Source organism: Panthera onca, chromosome B1 (genome assembly GCF_046562875.1).
Source record: "Panthera onca isolate mPanOnc1 chromosome B1, mPanOnc1 haplotype 2, whole genome shotgun sequence".
NCBI classification, from domain to species: Eukaryota; Metazoa; Chordata; class Mammalia; order Carnivora; family Felidae; genus Panthera; species Panthera onca.
Window position 1 is genome coordinate 79052346 of NC_138342.1, and position 24572 is coordinate 79076917.

Genomic DNA, 24572 nt, shown 5'->3' on the forward strand with positions numbered 1-24572 from the left:
TCACCGCCTCTACTGGTCTTCATCGTCACAAATGCACTGTTTTGTCATTAGCTTGTTTTTCTCTGAACTTGGACTGTAAGGTCCTTGAGAGTAGGAACTGTGTTTTATCTTTGCCTCCCCAACAGCTAGCTATGTACCTCTCCTGAGAGTAAGTTAATTTACTGGGCAAATACTAATTATTGGATGGAACAGAGGTGGATTTTAGTCGTTACAAAGTTAATTCTTGCACATAACTTTTTGCGGGGAGTCAAATTGTAAAAGGACATTTTTGTTTCATGCTGGTTATTTTTCTGGCTTTAATATTTGCCCTTCCTGGTAAGGTTTTCAGTAAAACTTCACATGAAGATAGGATTTTGAACATAAAAATGAGTTTAACAGTCACTCTTGTAATAGAAGGAGCACAGCTTAGGAGCAGTAAGACAAGGACTCTGGTTTTGGCCCTGCGGCAAACTTGTCATGTGACCATGGATAAGTTAACCAGTGTGGGGGGTCGGTTTTCTCATCTGTAAGATGAGTCAGTGACCAGATTATTTCTAAAATTTTCTTTTCTCTTGATTTACTCAAGAAACAAACTTGCAGTAAAGCAAACATATAATTATTCTAGGCAAGAAGAATAGAAAATACAGACTTTAGTTTCTAATTGTTCATACTGTGGACATTATGTGTGATATAGATAGATAATGCTGACCTCATTCATATCACCTGCAAACTATGTAGTGTCATGGCTTCGATTTTGTCCTTAATCTATAAAAATAAAGTAAAATAATTCAAGTTGTCATGATTGAACATTTAAGGGTAGTTAATATAATACGTTGAGTCATATAATTTTCAGATTATATTTTCGCTTCTTTCACCAGATATATTATTCAGTCTGATTAAAATGATGGTTTTCAGTGCATTTTTATCATTCTGGAAGTGAACTTACCTGTGTTGAAACATTTTTTTTTGTGACTAATTACTCCATCATAGCAGCCTTACTCAATGAGAAGCAATATTAAAAACAATTAAAAAATGCTTTCCTGTGTTTTGGTCATTCATAGTATGTAGTAATTCAGTTTCATAAAGCTTGATTAAATGACATTTAGGTGTAAGTTTTATGAAGGGGTCGAGGTGATGTTGTTTGGCCAAAACAAAGGCAGTATTTCCTTTCTTGTCTTTCACTTCACCCAGCTCTCCCTCCCCGCTTTCTTCACCTGCTTGAGGAAAACTGTTTCTTCAGACAAACCTCATAATTGCCCTTCTGTGCCTGATTTGGGCCTCAGGAAAGGCCCATAGCATCTGTAAAGCTGGCAGCAAAATGGTATTTCCAGGCAGGCACAGGGTTGCCGGGTAGTGAGCCAATCCACAGCTTTGTCTGAGCAGCTGAGAACTTTGCCGGAGTATTACCACGGTGTTCAGTAACACAGACCTGTGCCATGAGCAGCTAGCGTACTGAGCAAGTGTCAGGGTCAGTATTTATAGACCACTACGTAGTTGCCTTGCAGAGAGAGAAAGCGAGAGAGAAACACGCACACGGAGGGCAAGGGAAGAAAGACTACAGTGGGGGGGGGGGGACATTCACTTCCAGTATTTTTTCCTAAAAGGATTCTTTTTAACTGTCAGGTTCAGACTTTTGCTGAATCACAACCCTTCACCGCTGAGCAATGACAAGAGAGGAAACAAAAAGTTAAAGGAGCAAGCCTGCCATAAGTGAGGAGGTAAGTAATTAGCCAGTTCAGTCTCGCTTTGACTCGTAAACTCCCTCTCCCTGTTGGCTGCCCTGCATCAGTAGGCAAAGGGCTGTGTGGCATGCTAAAGCCAGTAAGGAGGGGCTGCCAGCTGCTTAAGAATGTTCTCAGTGGCGGTGCAGTTTTGTGTATGGCCCTTAAGGAGGCTGTGGACGATCAGAATACACGCAAGTACGGGGGTTGTGGGAAAGGTTCTCCACCGCTGATCTCATGTCGTGTCCTATCAGCAAGTTTCTGTTTCCTCGTTCTGCCAAACTTGAAGTCTTCTGATTGGTAAAGTCCTGTTTGCTTTCGTATCAGCATTAAAACAGGACTGTGAGTGAGGTTATAGTGATGAGTGGTCTAGAGATGGAATAGGGGAAAAACTCACATGAACATGTGCAGAAGTAGACGTGTCAGTGTATCATCGGTGAATGTGAACGAACAACATGGGTCCTTTCTAAAAGCACGCCCACGTCCATATGACAGTGCACAAAAGTGAATTGAGGACCACCTTTGGGAGCAGAGAGAACAGGGAATGATGAAAAGTTGAGAACAGCCTTCTTAATCCAAGATGCAAAAGACTCCGTGTTTGGCGGGGTTTATCTGTCCAGTTGACTTGTTAGTTGGTTCCTTACAAAAAAGTGATTCCCTATTAAAGTCATTAAATTAACATGTTTTGCTACACACTGGTAGTTTGTTTTCCTTTCAGCACGTTTAGCACTTTGACACGTTTCTCCGTGTGTTCAGAGTGCCGTGGGATGTTCATTTATTTGTCATTGTGTTGTGTATCCCAGATTAACATTAAGGGCAGTGGTGCTCAAGAGGACAGAAATAAATTGTTTTCTATTATTTTCTGATTTAGAACACCCATGCAATTTATAAACTTGTATGTTTTATGTCTACTACGCAGGGCATGGAAAATAAATATGTTGCTTCACTGGAAGTATGGCATTAACTAGGGGAAGCTTATCTACTGACCTAGTGAAAGCTTCCCTGTCGTTGGTTTTTAAATTATGGGACTATAAGCATTAGCATGATATTTAAAATTTTCAGGTTAGGTTATAGATGCTGATTATAGCTCCAAAGGGTTTTCTGTGTTACATATTTAAGTTCAAAACAAAGATAAAACTAAATTTTCTTGCAGGGCTGAAACTATAGGCCAAACGAGATAGAAGGACAAACTAATACTCTGGCACAGATTTCGTGTTAGGGCTAATATTCAGGAACCAGCTAATTCTAACATAGAATAAACCACATCCAGAACAGCAGGTGGAAAAGGTCTAAATGTAAAGTAAATCTATTTTAAGATGAGGACAGTCATTGTGGAATATTACTTTTATTGAATCTCCTATAATTTCTAAAGTAATGCAGAATGTTTCAAAATCAGTTCTCTGAATTCAGAAATATTTTAAGGGTAATCTCATACCTAAATTTAAACTGTATTATAACATTCATTTAATGCTTGTTTTAGCCTCTGAATCAAGCTTTTCCTATGTCCTTTTCAAGTTCTGCCTACCAGTTTCTTAATGGGTTTGATTTCGGTTTGGACAACAGTATGTTTATTTTGAAAATGCAACCACTGTTGATCTAGAGTGGGCATTTCTCAATTAAAATTTTCTTTGCTACTGCCTTTGGGCAGTATCTTGTGATCAAGATTATAATTTCAGTTCTTTATTCAATATCTTTTATTTTTTCACTTTATATATTGTGTAAATACATGATATTACTTTCTTACAGTATTTTTTTTACTGGTTTTATTTTAATTCCTTTTAGTCTTTTGTTCTGAAGTACCCTGTAGAAACTTTGGGCAGAAAACAAGCCAAATAAAATTAGCACAATAAAAAGAAACCAAAGAAAATTGTCCTTTTAACCAAGAAAGCAAATAGAAAAATTGTGACATTGGTTGACAGTGTCTAAAATGGAATATATTTTGGTTGAAGCCTAATTGAGTATTTTAAGACTTGAAATACCTTCTCAATATTAATTTTGGCTTTAATGTCAATCCTGATACTGGTTATTTATCATATTTGTAAACAACATTTTAAATATAGGCATATCATAAAGAAAGACTGTAAGACCTTTCATATCATGTGTTAACTGTCTGTTGAAGTAAGATTAGTGAATTTATTTGAAAGATTACTATTAACCTCCTTTACTACCAGTCTATCTGCTACATTACCCTTAGAAGGATCAATCTCCCACCCTAGTGAACACTTTACTTCCTACTAAAGCCCTTTCTTCCTTGGCTCTCTATTGCTCAATACAGTCTTCTTGGCACAAAGACTCTCTTCTTGATCTACCTGCTACTTTTGTTCTGTATTGATCTTCTGCTATTCTTTCTGGATTGTTTTTCGGACTCTCTTGCTCACCCATGAGTCTTCCCCTTCCCTCTGTTTCATGCTCCAGCAATATTGAACATTGTGTATTTCTCAAAACAATCTGTACTATTTTACTCCTTTCTGGAGTTGTTTATGTTGTTTCTATCTTGAAAACCTTCTTCCTGGTCTTTGCCTTTCAGCTCCAGGCACCTTGCTGGTGGTCCACTGTCAGCTTCTTTGGTTTGGCCTCTTGTATAGACCTCTGTCACAGAACTTTGCAAAGCCTTATAGAACGTTTTGTGCTTCTTTTTTGCACATGAAGTTGTAAGCTACTCGTAGCCAAGTTTTAAACTTTATTCTTTCGTGTTCCTCTAAGACATAGCATTCAATAGACACTCAAGAACTTGAACCAAAGAAAACCTTTATTGTATTTATTTTAAGCCCACTTTTCTTTATAGACTTCTTATTTTAATGTATTTCACAACTTTGATGGACAGCATTGAAGAAAAACCCCTCAAGTAAATGATAAATGCTTTTTAAAGAATAACAATGTGTTAAAAGGTTATTTTGTTTCTCTAAGTGCACCATCACAATAATGTGTGTATGTGTGTTTATCCAGCAAGTAGATACCTGTTGGACCCATAGAGTTATATTTGAATAATAAAGTTCAAAATCATATTGGTTAGCACATACAAATTCAGGATATATAGCTCAAAGATACTGTTGAATTTGATGAAATCTGTCAACAAAAACAGCTAATTGCTGCTCTTACATGTGTGATAAGTTAAATTATGCCCTAGCAAACTGAAGGCAGTGTTATCCCTTCCAAAAGGCCCAGAGAGAATATTTGGAGAGGTTGGGTCCATCCTCATGTACTGTGGAAAATTACAGAGTGGAATGGCTCCCAGTATGACTGATAAAGGTATACTTCCCTACTTTTATCTTCTGTTGTAGAGATAGTTAGGGATTTAAGGAAATAACAGAAAATAGTGGCTTAAAAAGTTTCAAAACTGAAGGGTGATACTCCATTTCAGACAGAAGAATTTGCTCCTCAAAATAGAAATGTTGAAAGAAAAGGATGTCAATGTTTAAAAAAGTAGTAGAGAAATAGCAGCTGTTTCTTTTACTTTCGATACTCAACAGAAATAGAATTTATTTGTCTTTGTATTTTACTTCTCCACCATAGATAGAAAACTTACTTTGTGTGTGAAATATTTTGTATTATCGAAACAAATACAGAGTTTTATGCACAATTTAGAGTAATTCACAACTTTTCTTATTTTGATTTTCACTTCTTAGTATACTCAACAGGCAGTTTTAAGTTTTCACTGCGTTGAAATCTCACAAACCTCTTCCACACATCACATGGGACTCTTTTGTTTGTTTAACCTTGAATTGTATCTGTCTCAGGAATGAAAATAAGATTGATATTTTCATAGGAAAGTTTGGAAGCCTTTTAATTTGCTTGAAATGGACCATAATTCAATGTGGAATTTCTTGTCAGATGTATTTTGCCCACACATGTATAGAGTAGTTAAATCGGTAGAGGAGGTGTCTCGGGAGTAATGGTTGTAAGTTATACGTCTCACTGGTATATCAAGTGATCTTCATATTGTAACACTGGAAGGGTGGGATTGTTTTTTATTTTCTTGTTTTGTTTTGTTTTGTTTTTTGGTCATAGACACAGAAATATATTTAGTGCCCATCAGACAGTGATGAGAGAAACCCAAGCTTGTCTCAGTATTATAAGATTATGGCAAAACAAACCAATAGAAGCAGAAAATACTCCTACCCCTCTAAGAGATTGAACAACTTTGAGGTCGGAGTGAGGCATAAAGGATTTTGCCAGTATGTTAAAGTATTACTATATTATTATTAGCAGCTTTACTTTCCAATCGGAGTTTTTCTGTAGGTACACATGGCATAGGATCCATAGAGCGTGAGAGCAGAAGAATAGATTAATCATGGAAGCTGAACCTTAAAGTTCTTCTACTTCACCTATTTCATTTTATAGATATGGGCAGTTGTGGTACAAAGAGGTCATGTGATTTGTCAAACATCACCTTTTAAAATGGCTAGTTAAGATTTTTATTAAAAAGAAAAAAAGGAGTGGCACCTGGGTGGCTCAGTCGGTTAAACGTCTGACTCTTGATTTTGGCCCAGGTCATGATCTCACAGTTCATAAGATCAGTTTGTGAGATCGAATGCTGTGTTGGGCTCTGCACTAAGTGTGGAGGCTGCTTGGGATTCTTTCTCTCCCTCTCTCTCTGACCCTCCCCTACTGGCACAGGCATGCTCGCTCTCTCTCTCTCTCTCTCCCTCTCTCTCAAAATAAATAAATAAATATTTTATAAAAAGAAAAAAGAAACGCACACTTATAAGGCCAGTATTTTATCACTGTGGCCTTCCAATCTGCTTATAATTGCTCTATTTTTATTTGTACATTGCATCTAAAGCCCAAGTTGTCATATCTCTGTGTTTTGTTTTGTATTGTATTGTGTTAGACTCCTTTGAATTATTGCATAACTCCTTAAAGTTAAAGCTAATAACTATTGGTGGGATGTAGTACTTTTCCACTCATAACCATAGCACGTGGGTGTCCTTTCTAGTTTTCCTGATTTTCCCTATTCTCTTTGGTTGTGCCACTAGATTTAAGCTCCATAACTCTTCTCCTTTTCAGTACAACATGGCAGACAATTCTGAGACAAAAGACAGAAACTGCAAAAACAAATTTTTATACTTTGTATCTAAAAGGTTTCTAATAGGGAATATATGGCTATATTTTGTTTTATAACTTTGTATTTAAGTTGCTTATTCTAATTTAAAGATGGAAAAATCTTGATTAAAACAAAAGAACCAGGTGTGATTTTCCACATTACATTGACTTTTATCTGGGACTCTCTTAACAATGTAAACCCTATTAAAGGGACGGGCAAATAGGCTGTGTTGTACCTGTTGTCTTGCAGTAAGACTTGCTCCTCTGTTCTGTCCCCTGCACTTGCAGAGAAGTTGGGGCTTTTTGGGTCCTTTCCTTCTTATTCATATTAAGTTCCTGGGAAAAAATCACTAGTATATTTTAAGTTGAAAGAGTTTGGGGGCAAATACCTAAAGGCTGTTCCCATCCTCAGCCTGTGGTTTCTCTTTCCACCTCCTTCATGGCAAAACCAATATTATCTCTCTTTTCAAACTCTTGCTTGCTAAGAGATTTATAATTTTTAAGTCTTTTCTAAAATGAAAAAGCGATACTTTATATTTTTAATTACTAGTGAACTTGAAGCTGAAGGAATCATTAGTTATTAACATTTTATTCTTTATCATTAACCCATTTATATACCTATTCTTTTTTTCAGAGGCTGTATTTCTCTTACTGGTTTAGAAGAGGGTTTTTTTTGTTTGGTTTTTTTTTTATTTTTTTAAAAAATCAAAGGATCTTGCTCTTTTAAAGTTGTTAGTTGTTACTGTTTTCACAGGCGTTTGATTACCTTTTGATTTTCTTATGTTTTGAAATATATATTCAATCTAATGAGTATTTTTCCATCTCCTTTGAAACTTAGAAAACTCTTTTTTATCTAGAAGTAGGAAAAGTATTTTTCTAGATATTTTGGTTTAATTTGTTTAACTGTTAATACTGTGATTCACGAGGAATTTACTAAATAAGTACTTCAGTATTTTGGTTGACTCATTATTCCGCTTTACCACTTTTTGTGAAGTCACCTTTATCTTACACTTTTGTGGTTCACATTTAAATCTTTGTATTACCTCTTAATTTATATTGAATAAAAGTTCATGTTTTTTAAAAAATTTTTGAGTATAGTTGACACATAGTGTTACATTACATTTCAGATGTGTAACGTAAGGATTAAACTTCTCTATGATTTATGCTGTGCTCACCACAAGTGTAGTTACCATTTGTCACCATATAACGCTCTTACAGTATCATTGACTATGTTCCCTACGCTGTGCCTTTTATCTTTTATTCCTGTGACTTCTTCATTCGATAACTGGGAGCCTGTGTCCTCCACTCCCCATCACCCATTTTGCCCATACCTTAAACACTTTCCTTCTGGCAGCTGACAGTTTGTTCTCTGTATCTATAGGTCTGATTCTGCTTTTTGTTTGTTTGTTCATTTTGTTTTTTACATTCCACAGATGAGTAAAATCACATGATTTTGTGTTTCTCAGTCTGATATATCTCAGCATAATACCCTCTAGGTCCATCCATGTTGTTGTAAATGACAAGATTACATCCTTTAAAAAAATTTTTTTTAATGTTTATTTTTTGAGAGACACAGAGACAGAGCGTGAGCAGGGAAGGGGCAGAGAGAGAGGGAGACACAGAATCTGATGCAGCTTCCAGGCTCTGAGCTGTCAGCACAGAGCCTGACACGGGGCTCAAACCCATAAACCTGAGCTGAAGTCGGATGCTTAACTGACTGAGCCACCCAGGTGCACCTAGATCTCATGGCTGTGTAATATTCGTGTGTGTGTGTGTGTGTGTGTGTGTGTGTGTGTGTGTGTGTAGACATATATTTTCTGTAGACAGACATTTTCCTTAAGCATTCATCTATCAATGAACATGTAGGTTATTTCCATATCTTGGCTATTTTATTTATTTATTTTAAATTTAGATTTTTGTTTTTATTTTAGTATAGTTAGCATACAGTGTTATATTAGTTTCAGGTATACAATATAGTGATTCAGCAATTCTATATATTGCTCATTGCTCATCGCTCATCAAGATAAGTGTACTCTTAATCCTCTTCACCTATTTCACTCATTCCCGCCTCCCCTGCCCCCCCAATCAACCTTCCCTCTGATAACCATGAGTTTGTTCTTGATAGTTAACAATCTGTTTTTTAGTTTGTCTCTTTTTTTTCTTTGTTCACTTGTTTTGTTTCTTAAATTCCATACATGAGTGAAATTATACGGTATTTGTCTTTCTCTGATTTATTTTGTTTAGCATTATACTCTCTAGATCTATCCATGTTATCACGAATGGCAAGATTTCATTCTTTTTTATGGCTGAGTAATATTCCATCATATGTACCTATGTGCATATGTGTGTGTTCATCTGTCTATGGACACTTGTGTTACTTTCATAATTTAGCTATTGTAAATAATGCTGCAGTAAATGTACAGAAGCATGTTATCTTTTCAAATTAGTGTTTTTGTGTTCTTTGGGTAAATATGTAGTATTGGAATTATTGGGTCATTTGATATTTCTACTTTTAATTTTTTGAGGAACCTCCACACTGTTTTCCACAGTGGCTGCACCAATTTATATTCCCACCAACAGTGCATGAAGGTTCTTTTTGTTAAATGTGATTTAAGCATTAGAACATGTCAGAATGTTGTCGGATTTAAGTTGCATGCTCCCTGAAATTATTGTAGAAAAGAAGCTTTAAATATATTACTTATATTAAAGCAGATCTAATAAGTTATGATTCTATGTGAGGAGAAATTATGCATTAATAATATTTACCATTTATCAAGTGGTTTCTTGATATTTATCTGGCATTCTCCCAAGACTTTTTAACTAATATGATTTCATTTAATCCTTTTAACACACCTTTGAATGACACATTCTCATCTCCTTTTTGCGGTAAAGAAACTGAGACCCCGAAGTGTAAAGTAGCTTGATACTCACCTAGCTAATAACTGATAGGGTCACAATCTGACTTTGGTCAGATTGGGCCAAAGTCCACCTTTCAAGAAGGCATTCTCAAATAGAGAAATTATGCTTTTTGCCATATATGGTAATAGATGTGAATCTATAGGGGTCAGATAGCAAGAACCTTCCCAACTTGCATCCATTTTTTGAAAAATGAGCTTAGGAACAGTGATTTTCAAAGTATAGAGATAAGTCAATGAAATCAGTGATATGAGGAGCCTTTTATTATTTGGGATTAGCATTGAGGATACCAAAGTTGTAGGATAGACAGAAATAATCTTATAGTTTTAAACCAGTTTGGAAGCAGCTAAAAAAGTCTTTTAACTGCTTCAAATGTTAGTATTTCTAATGGTTTTATTATTTTATTCCATCGCAAGCCAATTTATACTTCAGCTGTCCATCATATGCTGAAGACATAGCACTATTCCCTCCCTCACATACCTGCTCATGACCTTAGCAGGCAAAATGGCAAGGAGCCGCCAGTTCAGCAGGAAACGACTGTTCTGTCTGGGTTCCCGTTTCCTTAACTATAAGCTTCATTCAGGGGAGAAATGAGTCTACCTAACTGGCATCCTTTGCTATCATCTCTATTTTAAGTTGCTCAGTTAAGAGACTCAACAGTTGTTGCTGTGGTATAAAGCTTCGGTATTTAAAGCGGGAAAGGAAATTCTAGATATTTTGGCATCATTAGAACTTTGTGCTTGTATACTAAATGATTACCTGGATTGATGTAAAAGAGTATAGCTTACTTTCCTATGGATGGACATACCTCATACATATGGTTTGTGTTTATAGATGTTTGTGTATGTCAATCCATACATAAAAGTTTATATAAAGACATCATTTGAAATCTTAATTGTTTATTATACATTTGGGAACCATGAAGTAATTTGTTTTGTTTTCCTCTTTAACCCAAGGCAAACAATTTTGCCTAACAATGATATAGGATTTTTTTTTTTTTTTGCCTTGGATTACTCTGTCCTTTTGTTGATACATTGGTATGTCTGTGGTCAGATATACATAAACTTCATTGGAATTCTGTTTATAGCCCTGTCTGGGAACCGTTGAAAGTAAATTAATTGTATTATTACTTGGAAAATTATGCATGAGTTAGTATTTTTATTAATGAATAGTGTTAAAAAATTTAGGTCATTCACAGTATCCCTCCTTTTTTCAATCATTTTTCTGCTTTTACTATAAAGTTGGTTAGAACTGCACATTGTATAGTTGGAACATAATTCCATATATAATTTCATACTTTAATTCCCCAGATAAATATTTGCTCTTTTTGTATGTAAAACTGACTTCACTAGGAGTCTCTCTTTTACATTACTCTCTATGCCAGTTTCAACTTCACCAGTAAATTTGTCATCATTCACAGTGGTAGTTTAGCTTACTAACCTTGAAATTTATTTCTGTGTTTATTGTCAGAGGCTTGTTGGCAAATCGAACTCGACAATAATAGAGAAGGAAAGCATAATGACCTAGGACACACTGTTCTACTGAAATGATCTACGGTTCTTTGAATGTGTCAATTTTTTTTTATTTGTTTTAAACTAGCCAACATACAATGCATATAACCTTTTGAGTTACTCATTAATACTCTACATGTAATCTTTTAAAATCATTATTGGTGGAAATAGACAATTATTTAGAATGATTTTTTTTTTGTACTGTTGTAGTCTAAAGCAGACTAGTACGGCTTCCAAAGCACAATGTGAGCTTAAAATAAGTCTGCTGAAACCGTGTATTCTTAAGTAAGGGAGCTGGTTTTGTGATCATTTTGAAGTTGTCCTTATACTATATGGTCCCTCTAGTATAAAATAAATTTGATATTTATACTAATATGATTTCAATTTCTTAATAGTCCAAAGTGCATATGATCTGTCCAGAGGTTGAAAATCAATTTTTAAAATTTTGGTTAGATTTTAATAATGAAATATTTAATAACCAAATATGTTTATATGTTAACATATGGTATATGTTTCTGTTTATTAACTATATATTATCAGTGGCATTAATTAATGCTTTTAGAGACATAGAATATACCATCAAACATTTGTCCTCAAACCCTATAAGGCATGTGGAACACACAGATGGCCAATCGTCCTTTGTGCCTCTCTCATACTTACTGAAAGGTTGCTCATTTCTTTTTTTTTTTTTTTTTTAACGTTTATTTATTTTTGAGACAGAGAGAGACAAAGCATGAACGGGGGAGGGTCAGAGAGAGGGAGACACAGAATCTGAAACAGGCTCCAGGCTCTGAGCTGTCAGCACAGAGCCCGACGCGGGGCTCGAACTCACGGACTGCGAGATCATGACCTGGGCCGAAGTCGGCCGCTTAACCGACTGAGCCACCCAGGCGCCCCAAGGTTGCTCATTTCTACATGGGGGGCAGTTCAAACAGGCTGACCTGGGATGACCTGGTGGCCAGCACAGAATCATCATACAGCCAGGAGTCAATCATGCAATCAGTCCCCTCTCTGCTTCCCTCCTTGTCCCTCCACCCAACCCTCCACCCTCACCCCTTGTTACCATTTTCCCACTCTTTTTTCTCCCCTCTCCTCTTCCTTTGTTTCCTCGTTATTTTTTATCTTGTTCATAAGTGTCTATTGCATCTCAGCCAGTTAGCCATCTATCTATACCAAGATGTTACTGCTTTTCTTTAAACTTCAACAGTTTCTTTATCTGTGGTCTTTCATCTGTCACTCAATTATGTCAGAAAACTCCTTTTTTGGTGCAATTTCAAGGAAATATTTTCTAGTCTTAACAGCAATATTAAATGCTGGGAAGTAAGAGAAACTTCCATCATAAAATGTCAAAGTGCAGTCAGTATGTTTCACAATTTCTGTAAAGTCATTTATTCTCTCATTTTATAACTAATGGTAATTTGGTCAATATTGTATGTTGGATATTTGTACATATGATAACAGTCTTATTTAACCTTGTTATTAAATCTTATTTAACCATAACTCTGTGAGATGGTTTTTATTATCCTTGTTTTAATGATGAGGAAATGGAAATTCAGAGAAGTTAAATAAGCATGCCTAAGATTACACAGCTTGGGAAGTAGGAGATGTGTGACTGGAACCCAGCTCTTTCTGACTCTGAACATCTTATGATATAGTGTATGACTTTCTTTTTTTTTTTTTTAACGTTTATTTATTTTTGAGACAGAGACAGAGCATGAACGGGGGAGGGGCAGAGAGAGAGGGAGACACAGAATCTGAAACAGGCTCCAGGCTCTGAGCGGTCAGCACAGAGCCCGACGCGGGGCTCGAACTCGCATACCGCGAGATCGTGACCTGAGCCGAAGTCGGACGCTTAACCGACTGAGCCACCCAGGCGCCCCTATGACTTTCTTTTAAAATAGGTAATTTCTGGGGTGCCTAGGTGACTTCGTCAATTAAGCGTCTGATTCTTGATTTCAGCTCAGGTCATGATCTCACAGTTTGTGGGATCGAGTCCCACCATCAGGCTCTGCACTGAGCATGGAGTTAGCTTGGGATTCTCTCTCTTCCTCTCTCTCTGCCCCTCCTCTGTGCGCATGCTCTCACTCTCTCTCTGTCAAAATAGGTAACTTCAGTTTTCTACTCCTACAGTTTTCTAGAAGTTGGAGAAGTAGGACAGCAGTGCAAGCTGTTCCCCAATGTGACAGCAGTCCAGACCAGGCAAGGCTCTGTTGATATTTACAAACCAAAAGATTAAATCTTAATTTTAATATATTACTCTCATTTCCTTCACGTCTCTTACTTTTGTAATTCTATCAAAGTTTCTTTCTGCAAAGAGACAACCAAATGACAAAACAAATACTTAGGAAAATACATTCTTCCAAATAAATCCATGTCGTGCTCCAAAATGTTTTTGAGGCTGGTTACATCTTCAGCTGTAATGTATACACTCTTTGATTTCAGTTTGACTCTAACAGACTTTCTCATTAGTTATAAATCACATTGGGACGGCATGAAGTTTTAGATCACACTCTTAAAAAAATAGATATTTTCGTATTGTTTGGAGATGAGTTACTTGTAGAGTAACTTCTTACCTTTGTCTTGCCTGCTTGCTTCTCAGGAGTTTTCTTAGAAACTATGTGAGGCAGGAAATGGCACTTAAACAAATACATTTTATTTTTAGTCAAGTTAAGGATTCTGTTTTTTTTTTTTTTTAAAGAAGAAATGGAAGAAATAAAAACTGTGGATCAAACTGACCTTTGGGAATTATCTGTTGATTTTTTCCATGACTCTCTTAGCCCCATATTTGTAAGATATAATTTAAGATTATAATAAATTTTAATTCATGTTTGTAAAATGTCTTACATACTAAAAACATTTCCACACCCAGTCTTTCTTTTGACGTTTGCTCCCTCAGATGCTTTGAAGCAAGTATATGCATTTTATGAATGGAGACATTAATAATATGTGAGGGTGAGTTGAAGACCCAGACTGAAAAGGCGAGTATTTTGACCTTATCAGAGTAGTTATTAAACTTGATTAGCTTATAGCATATGAAAATGTGAAGAAATAAACATAACATTATGTGATAACCCATCCCAGACATCAATGAGGAGCAGGTGCAGGTCATTTAAGGAAAAAAAAATATGAGAGTGTTAATATTGAGAAAATGTTATGAAGTTAATTTAGTTGTTGCCGAGATTGAGAAAAGAATTTAATATGATTTTAGTGGCAGAGCACCTGTAGTGAGCTTGTGGTGTTACGTGGGAATCTAGTTGAGAACCACTGAATTATCACACAAAAAAGTTCTCAATCAGTATAGAGTGTAATAGTAATATTTTCCTAAAGGTTTTCATAAGCTGTGTTGGTATGTCAATAAAGGGTTTATAAGGAACACAGACCAGTTTAAATAAACTATTGAATGTTGTCTCACACCGTATGGGGTAAAGTGATGACAGCATGACTATGGAGAGTTATGTAAACTATGAGAAAGTCATAAAAATTTGAGTGGAGTGAATTGATCAAATCGGTTTTATTTTCCCTGAACTCTCTCTGTTTCTTCCATCTCTCATCATCTGTAATGATAGACTGTAGGCTTCAGCTTCTTAATGCCTCCATACGTGACACACACCACCAGCCATCGATCCTGTCTTCCTTTGAGTCTCAGTGAGCCATGAATCCTAGCTGCCAACATAATCTGCGATAAGCTGTCCATATGGAAAATTAAGATTGATCCCTACTCCCCTCATTTCATAAACAGAAACAAATTCTGTGTGGAAGAAAGACTCAACTGTGAAAAACAATACTTTAAAATATTTGGAAACGGATATGTTTTTTATCTTACAGTAAGACGGGAATTTCTTTGACTTGGTATAAACAGAGCAAACCGTAGAGAAGATTAATAAATTCAACAGCATTAAACTCAAAAGAAGACGTGTTAATCAAAGGACACTGTAAAAGAGTAAGAAAGGCTAAAAATTGGTTTAGTGCATAGAATATATTAAAGATCCTGTGAATCAATAAGAGAAGTAAAATCAGCCAGTATAAACATGAACAGGAGTTAAAATCCAAATAAACATGAAAATTTGCTGAGCCTCCTTAATAATTAGGGAAATATAAGTTAAAGCTAGAATAATATTTTATGGCCACCGTGTTGTTAAAAATATAGAAGTCTGAAATATCCTAAACAGTGTGGATATGAAGCAACAGGAATGCTCATACATTGTAATGGGAATGTGAGTTGGTACAGTAAATTGGGAAGTTGGAATTGAACCAAGTACACTCTTTTCTCAGCACCTACAAGTATGCCCTAGACAAAGTCTTGCTTGTATGCCTCGGGAAATAGGTGCAAGACTTCGTACTGTAGCCTTGTAGAGAAAACAAACAAATAGCATAATAGCAAAAACATAGAAACAAATCTGGAAACAACCCAACAGAGAGCAGACTGGATAATTTAGGCATTATTTGTATATAGTAGAGTTACCGTAATAATGAAAATGAGTGCATCTCACCCTACCTGCCTGAAACCCCAAATCATAATGTTGAATGGAAAAAAAAAAAGCAAGTCACAAATTGCAAAGAGCATGATTTCAATTATGTAAACTTTGATCAGAGGCAAAACTAATATATTTTTGTGGACTCCTTATTTATGTGATCAAGCTATAGGAAAACCAAGGGGAAATATTTTTTTTAAGTTTATTTACTTTGAAAGAGCAAGAGTGAGAGTGGGAGAGGGGGAGAGAGAGAGAGAGAGAGAGAGAGAGAGAGAGAGAGAGAATGAATGAATGAATACCAAGGCGGAAGATTAAAACAAAATTGAGGATGTTGAGTGTTTCTAGTTGGAGGGAAGGAGTTGGGTTCAGGAAGGAGCCCAGAGAGCTCGGGTGATATATAAGTGGATAAGTGGATGATCATTAAAAATATTAAAAGTATCATTATTAACAATTATGTGTATTATTTTTCATTGCATACGCTGTACCTTCTATCCCTGTGACTTACTCATTCTATGAGTGGAAGCCTGTATTTCCCACTCCCCTTCACCAATTTGCTCATCCCCAGCTCCCCTCCCCTCTGGAAACTGTCAGTTCTCTGTGTTTATGGTTCTGTTTCTGCTATTTGTTCTGTTTTTCAGATTCCACGTATAAGTGAAGTCATATGGTATTTGTCTTTCTCTTATTACATTTAAATAATACCTTCTATGTCCATTTGTATTGTTGCAAATGGCAAGTTCTCTTTCTTTTTTATGGCTGAATAATGTTCCAGTGTGTGTGTGTGTGTGTGTGTGTGTGTGTGTGTGTGTGTGTGTGTATGTGTATATATATGTATATATGTATCTCACATCTTCTTTATCTGTTCATCTATCTCTGGACATGTGTTGCTTTCATATCTTGGTTATTGTAAATAATGATGCAATAAGCATAGGAGTGCATATATATATTTTTGAATTAGTATTTTCATTTTGTTTGAGTAAACACCCAGTAGTGGCATTTCTGTATATTTTATTGTATGGTAGGTAGTGTGGTTTTTAATTTTTTGAGGAACCTCCATACGATTTTTCATAGTGGCTGTACCAATCTACATTCCCACCGACACTGCACGAAGGTTCTTTTTTCTTCACATCCTTGCCAACACTTGCTATTTCTTGTCTTTTTGATTCTAGCCATTCTGACAGATGTGAGGTGATAGCTCCTGGTTTTGATTTGCATTTCCCTGATGTTTAGTGATGTTGAATATCTTTTCATGTGTCTTTTGGCTATATGTATGTCTTCTTTAGAAAAATGTCTGTTCAGTTCCTCTGCCCAGTTTTTAGTCAGATTGTTTGGGGTATGTATGTATGTATGTATGTGTTGAGTTGTACAAGTTCTTACGTGTTGTGGCTATTAGCCCATTTTTAGATATATTTTTTGAAAATACCTTCTCCCATTCAGTAGGTTGCCTTTTTGTTTCGTTGATGGTTTCCTTCACTGTGAAAAAGGTTTTTATTTTGGTGTAGTCCCCATAGTTTATTTTTGCTTTTGTCTCCCTTGCCTGAGGAGACATATCAGTGACAGGACTTTGAATCCCCCTCTCAGGTTTCTTTCTTCCCATAGTATTACTGGAATTCCACAGGGGTTCCCACATTTGTTTACACACAGAACAGGCTGCCTCTGTGAGCCAACACTTTGGCTTTCTCCATGGCTGCCTTTTCTGAATCCAGGCTGCCATTCTCTAGGACCACCATTATCTTGAGCGCCTTCCCACTCCCAGCTGACATAGGCCCCTTCAGTTGGAAGGTGTTACTCCCAATCATTGCTGTTTATCACTATGCTCCAGATATTTTTGTTCATTCATAAAGGTGATCTGTCCCTGACCTCTGGTATTTCCTCCTCTCCAGACTGATTGTCTGCTTGTTCTAGACCCACCAGTCCTCATTACTGCTGGGTCCCTGACAGTGTACTACACTCTTCTGCAAATTGAGAAGAGGGATAACTGCCTTCCTGCTGTTAATTGTTAATTGCTCTTGTTCTGAGGACATACAGCATGTCTGCTTGGGCCCTAAGGTATTACAGGTCTTAAGGGATCATGTTTTCTGGTTTTCCCTCTATGCTAGTGGTGTGCCCATGGATTACTAGGGGTTGCATTCCCATGCATCCAGTTATAACCAGTTCTCCTCCGAATCTCTGGTCTTCTTGCCAAGTCTAACTTGCCACCTCATTCTTTCCCTACCAATCCATTCTCTCTTAAAGGTCCTGAAAATTTGCTTTTAGAAATTCTGCAGTTCTGTTTTAGCTTCAGCCCTGAGATCAACTGATCAATCAATCAATTATTCTCATCTTTCCTTCTTCCCATCCCCCCTTCTCTTTCTCATACACAGATATCATACAACTGTAGATTCGCAGGCATTCAGACACACTTACACATAACAGGACTCTTTCTGTGGATTGGGTTTGCACTATTTCTGAGGTGGTTTCTCAGGCCCCAGGAAAGTCTGCTCGTGTACTGTGTAGCTGGAGAGAATCGGTGGCCCTAACGTATGTGTACCCACATGTGTCAGCATCTAAACTGAACCCAGCCTGGATCTTATTAAATAGCAACAGTAACTGCAGAAAGCCTCAGTAAGGGTAAGTACAATGTATACATTATTGAATTTAAATTTCATTAAAATCTCTGAGGTAGGTTTTGCATCTCCATTGTATGGGTGATGAAACTGAGGCTCAGATTGCATAAATAACCAAAATACACATAGATGGTAACAAGTAGAGCTCTGCCACAAAATAGGGCCACCTGATTTGAAAGCCTGTGCTCTTATCACTAAATTAGATAGAATGTTTCATAACACAGATTAATTTCACTACCTTCTTTAAAATGTGATTTCAGAAACAGCTTCTTATTCTGAATATATCACTGACATAATTATGTATTTTTTTGCAAAAATATAATTGGTTGAAAATAATCGCTTTGTGGTGTAATTTATTTTAATGAGAAATGTTCAATTTAAAAAAAATTTGTTAATATTTATTTATTTTTGAGACAGAGAGAGACAGAGCATGAATGGGGGAGGGTCAGAGAGAGAGGGAGACACAGAATCGGAAACAGGCTCCAGGCTCTGAGCTGTCAGCACAGAGCCCGACGCGGGGCTTGAACTCAACGGACCGCAAGATCATGACCTGAGCTGAAGTCGGATGCTTAACTGACTGAGCCACCCAGGCGCCCCGAGAAATGTTTAATTTGATGATACTCTACTGAGTTTGATAGTACTATATACCTGAGAATCCATTCTGTAGAAATTGGATATCTTGTCTGCTAAACTGGAATCCTCAGAGGCTGAGGCTGTAGTCTTTCCCTGACCAGTAAAATCTCTTTAGTTAACGTTGAATTACTTTGTCATCAAGAAGAGTGTTAGGCTTTCATGAAATATTGTGATTAAGTGCAATATTTCCATAATTTCTCCCCCTGAATTGTAAGTTGGATATGCTTCTGGATAATAAGTAGTTTTATTTTTTGAGTGTGGATTGTTTTGTAGATTGATTTGGGGAATAATGAGACTGTTCAGGATTCTATGAGAAGAAAGATGAATCTTTATTGTCACATTGTAATAGAAAAAAAAGAAATCACCTGGATGTTTATCCACAGTAGAATATATAAATAACTATATACATAAATAACTGAATAGTTATGCAGTGAAATGAATGTATTAAATGAACTTGAGCTGGGTTTATCAACATGGGTTAATCGTTAAAACATTGAACACAAGTTAGTGATGGACACACGAATATACAATATTTATAGAAAATGTGTAAAAATTCTATAAAATGGTATATGTGGCTTGTGGGGACACACACACACATGCACACACACACACACACACACACACACACACACACATTAAAGTATACCTGACAGTGATAAATAGCACAATTGGGGTAGTGATCATCTGTAAAAGTAGGAGCAGGGCAATTCTGTTGGGATTGGGTGCATGGGAGTTGTATCAATAATGTTTGCTTCCTTAATCTTGATGATATCTATGTGGTGCTCATTACATGTTCTCTGTCCTTTTGGCATTACTGAAATATTTAATCATAAAAAACCTGAGCAAGTAAAATTTTGACTTTGGGATAGTACAGAAAAATCAATGTGCTCCTCAAAAAAGGTGTTGATGGGGCACTTAGTTTTTTTAAAATAACTCTATTTTTTTTATTTTGTGAAAAAAATGTAACAGAAGACAAAAGTAGGAAGAAGAGAAAAAATGTGGATCACGTGCTTTTCCCTTTCTATTATACTCCATTATGCTGCTGCATACTCCACAAATGGCTTCTGAAATGTCATATTTTCTCAGTTCCCTGAAGCCAACGTCAGTGTATTATTAGCTTTTTGGAGAAGGAGAAGGAGAAATTCTACTGTATTAAAAATACATACATGCATTACAATGATATATATGCATTTTAAGATTCCAATAGATGTAATGCATTAGTACTACATATGTGTATGAATATAAATTAACAAAGAATAAATTATCTTTTCCCAAACTCTTGCTGGAACAATTGCTACCTACCCAATAAAACTTGAATTTGCAACAAACCTTCATATCACAGTGGAACCAAGCTCATTTTGCTCGTCTTCATTAAGTTAGTATGGGTTTTTAAAAAAATCGTTTGTCAGCTAGCATACTATTTGATTGAAAGCTGTCTAGACTGCTGTTTTAGTGAAGTATGTATTTAGTTAGTGTCAGATTTTTCCTCTGTGACCTAATTACTTGAATATTCCCAAACAGTCCAGCTTTTGTACAAGAACACATTGTTATACTTGTAGCTTTAGTTGCTATTGTTGACAACTGCATTTTCTTTCATTTTAAGGTGAATTTTCTTTCACATATTACTGTTTATCTCATAAAGCATATACGTATGTTTAATGAGGTAGAGTTTCTTCTTCCCAAAGGAGAGGATATAGTAGATTGAAGTTGACTTCATGGAATTGAAAAAAATATGATACTTAAGAAGCATTCGTAGAGTATGTGGCCGGTTCAAGCATCAGTTTCCAGGATAATCCTGTTCTGTACTTAGATAATTTAATGAGGGAGGTTTAGTAGTTTGATAACGATGGGCTCTGAAGTTAGAGAGCCTGAGCTCTGAGCCTGTCTTCACCTCCAAGGAACTGTATGAACTGTAACAAATTTGTTAACCTTCTGGGTCTTCAATTTCCTCATTTTTCAAGTGGGATTTTTCACTTATGAGGAGTCCCTCTCTCAATATGGAGAATGGGTGAACTAGAGCTGAGCAGCCTAGTCACAGGGAGGGTGTACTATAGCTGACGGAGATCTAATGAGGATTGAGACCTAATGAACTTAAGACAGAGAGGCACAGGGCTGGGAAATGGGGGCAACTTTTTAAGACTTAAAAAATGTAAATCAAACAGGTTTGAGGGGCAGAGAGAAGGAATGGTGATAGCTATTTTCATGTTGGCTTACCTGGCCAAATGGATGGATACTGGAACAGTTTATCAAAATAGAAAATGTAGGAAGACCGCTTTAGAGGAAGGATGGGTACGTTACATCTCCATGCATAAGTGTAGTCAAGTCAGACAGAGAAATTCTTCTCAACTTTCTTTTTTCTTTAAAATTTTTTTTTAACATTTATTTATTTTTGAGAGACACAGAGAGACACAGCATGAGCTGGGGAGGGCAGAGAGAGAGGGAGACACAGAATCTGAAGCAGGCTCCAGGCTCTGAGCTGTTAGCACAGAGAATTCAACGTGGGCTTGAACCCCCGAACCAATAAGATCATCACCTTAGCCGAAGTCGGATGCTTAACCGACTGAACCACCCAGGCGTCCCTTTTTCCTTTTTTTTTTTTAAACTCCTCAACTTTCTTAGAGCTACTGCTTTGTAGCTGTCTCTCCGGATCCATCACTACTTAGAACTGTTGACATACATTCCAGTGGATGTTTGTTCATTGGTGTTTTTTCTGCTCCTGCTGGAGTAGGTCCTTGCTTGCCCTGAAGTGGTCCCCATTCTGTTCCATCCTCAGTATCCAATATATTTTTTTTTTTAACGTTTATTTATTTTTGAGACAGAGAGAGACAGAGCATGAACGGGGGAGGAGCAGAGACAGAGGGAGACACAGAGTCGGAAGCAGGCTCCAGGCTCCGGGCCATCAGCCCAGAGCCCGACGCGGGGCTCGAACCCACAGACCGTGAGATCGTGACCTGAGCTGAAGTCGGACGCCCAACCGACTGAGCCACCCAGGCGCCCCAGTATCCAATATTTTGAAACCAGTTTTGTTTAACAACTAACTCCATCAGCTAGGACCTGATTTTGATGATTTTCCCCTTTCTTTTTAGTGTCTTGGTGTCCTTTGCTCTCAGAATCATCCCAGTGTATGCAAAACAAATCCAATATCTTGAATTTCAAAGAGAATGGGCTCGGGGGTCTCAGCTCCACAGAAACTGCTTGGTCATGTGAATAGTCTTTTGACTCCTTTCTTAGACCAGCTCTAATCTACAGGAAATTGGGATAATCTAATTAGGCAACCAAGAGTTCTAGAACCATTTAATTCAGAGCAATGGTGTACCTTTACCTTAAATGTCTTATGGTAAGAAAACCACTCAATGTTCAGTGATAGCTTAAGGAAGATTTATTCCAGATGAGCTTTGGTGGCCACATAGATCAAAGCCATGTTAGGTTTATTACATATTATGTGATACAAGTGCTAGAGTCACCCTCATCAGGCATCAGGACATAGTATGTATGTTCAGTTTCTCATATTCTGGATATATGCTTTCTATCTTTTAGGAATTACATTTGGATGCAAGTAACAGACACTAGAATTAATGGCAGAAAAAGAGAAGTGTATGTATTTTTTTCATATAAAGAAGTGCAGAGGTAGGCAATCCAGGGAGGGCATAGCAGTTCCATAGACATCAAGGTTCTAGTCTCTTTTTGATTTTCTGCCCCACTAACCTACATTGTGACTTCAAAGACACGTCATGGTTTTTGGTGGCTAGTATTGTTCTAGCTGTCACGTCCAATTTCTAGGCAGCAGGAGAAAGGGACAGATCATATGGACAAATCTCCTAGTCAGGTACCTTCTTGTAAGTAGCAATTCATGATATCTCATCTCTGGTTACATTTCACGACTAGCTTTTAATCAGATGACCACATCATGGTTTTTTAGCTGGATATATTGCTGCCCTGAGAAACCAGGATTCTGTTGCCACAAGAAGGGAAGATTGGATAATGGGTGATGACTAGCCTTCTTTGCCTCATGTACTACATAAGATGTTAAGATACTGATCGAAGTATTTCATAAATAAGTAGAACAATGAACATTACTCCTTAGTCAAAGATTTTTTGGTGCAGTTACCCCACTCTGAATGGCCCTGATGGAGACCTTTAATGTTTTCTAGCCATTTAAAAATGAAAACAAAAACAAAAACCCTGCCATTTTGTTATTCTCATAACAAATTAAGATGCATGGCTTCATGAGAAATTTAATAATTATTCCCAGGAATATGTTAGACAATTGAGGAACGTACGGGTTTGACTACAGAAGTCTGTGTCTGGATGTACAAATATATCTAGAACATTAGGTCTGTTAGAGGAAAGGTATATTTTAGACAAAAGGAGAAAGTGAGGCAGTAATTTGTCTAAGGTCACAAGTGAATAACCTGAATTATTTTAATAATTTACAGTATTATTAATTCAAAGGAAATGGATTCTTGATATATTTGAGTCATTCCTAGTCTTAAGCATAACTATTTGACAGAGCCTCTAGGTACTTTGATATGACTGTACCTATGCTGCTTCTAATTAGTATTGATTTTGAATTAATATTATCCCAGGACAGTTATTTTTGGTGCTTTTCCAGCTGTGTAAATACCCTTATTGCATAAACAGACTAAATTTAATCACAGAATTTACTGTGCTGGGAGTATTTACAACTTCATTGTGGACCCAATGTCTTAAACATCTGTCCTTCATTTACTATATCTTAAATATAAACTTTTATAACACACGCCAAATTATAAGTATTTACGCAAAGACGCCATAACATAATAGTGCTTGGAAGAAGGAGCAAATTTCTGAGAAAAGAGTTTAAAAATTAACACAGTTTGGGTTTGTTAATGGTGTCTGTCTCCCACAAAAACAAAGGGGAGCCGATCAGAAATAAGTAAGAAAGCATTTTTAAAAGACCTCCTGGAAGGTTAAACTTTATCATAATATCAAAAATGTTGAAATTAGTTTTTTTTAAGGGGGAGATTTATGTTGTTTTTAAGTGCCTGTGTCTTGATTTAAAAATGATGCAACATTTTCATTAAATAACAAGTTCTTTAACTGGGAAAACATTGTGTGGTCTTTAAGGTAAATTAAGAGGATGTACAGAATAGAGAAACAGATTTAGTAAATCTATGACTTTGAAAAGTTATTTTTCCCACCAAACAGTATCTCTCCACCAAACTCTGTATCTCTCCAATTTGATTATGTAAAAGTCATAGTGTTTTTATAGTTAATTCTTTAGTTTGAGCCCTGCAAGGCTAGTTCCTCATGTATTTCCTCCAACTGATTTAATTTTGGATAAAATTATTTTTATCTGATTTTCCTTTGAGAAAATATGGATATTTGCTTCCTTGGCTGACTTACAGGTCCGGGGGTTGGGGGGGAGGGTACTAAAGGACCCACGTGAATAGGCTTCACAAGTAAGACAGCTGCCCCATGCAGAGATGCCTCCCAGGCTAGTATTTGTGTTCTGGAAGAGGCTGACTGGGAAAACAGGTATGGAGACTCCTCTGCTCCTTAGGATTTACGGATTGGTTTCCCCTATAATATACATGGGAGCGAACAGTGTTCTGAAAGACGAAGAAAATTTTTAAAAATGTAGACTTCTGGAACAGTACTGCTGACACATGGGGAGAAAAGAAAGTAGTGAGGGTAAAGAAGTGATGAACTACA

The 24572-nt window shown here is 36.6% G+C and overlaps 1 protein-coding gene across 3 annotated transcripts in view; it reads left to right on the plus strand.

Moving 5' to 3' along the window:
* BMPR1B (bone morphogenetic protein receptor type 1B) overlaps positions 1–24572 on the plus strand; it is a 416974-nt gene that overhangs the window by 251538 nt on the left and 140864 nt on the right. For all 3 annotated transcript variants that reach the window (XM_060654629.3, XM_060654632.3, XM_060654630.3), the window contains one exon: positions 1603–1697. The gene's annotated coding sequence lies outside the window, so the exon portion shown is untranslated. The remainder of the gene's footprint in view (positions 1–1602; positions 1698–24572) is intronic.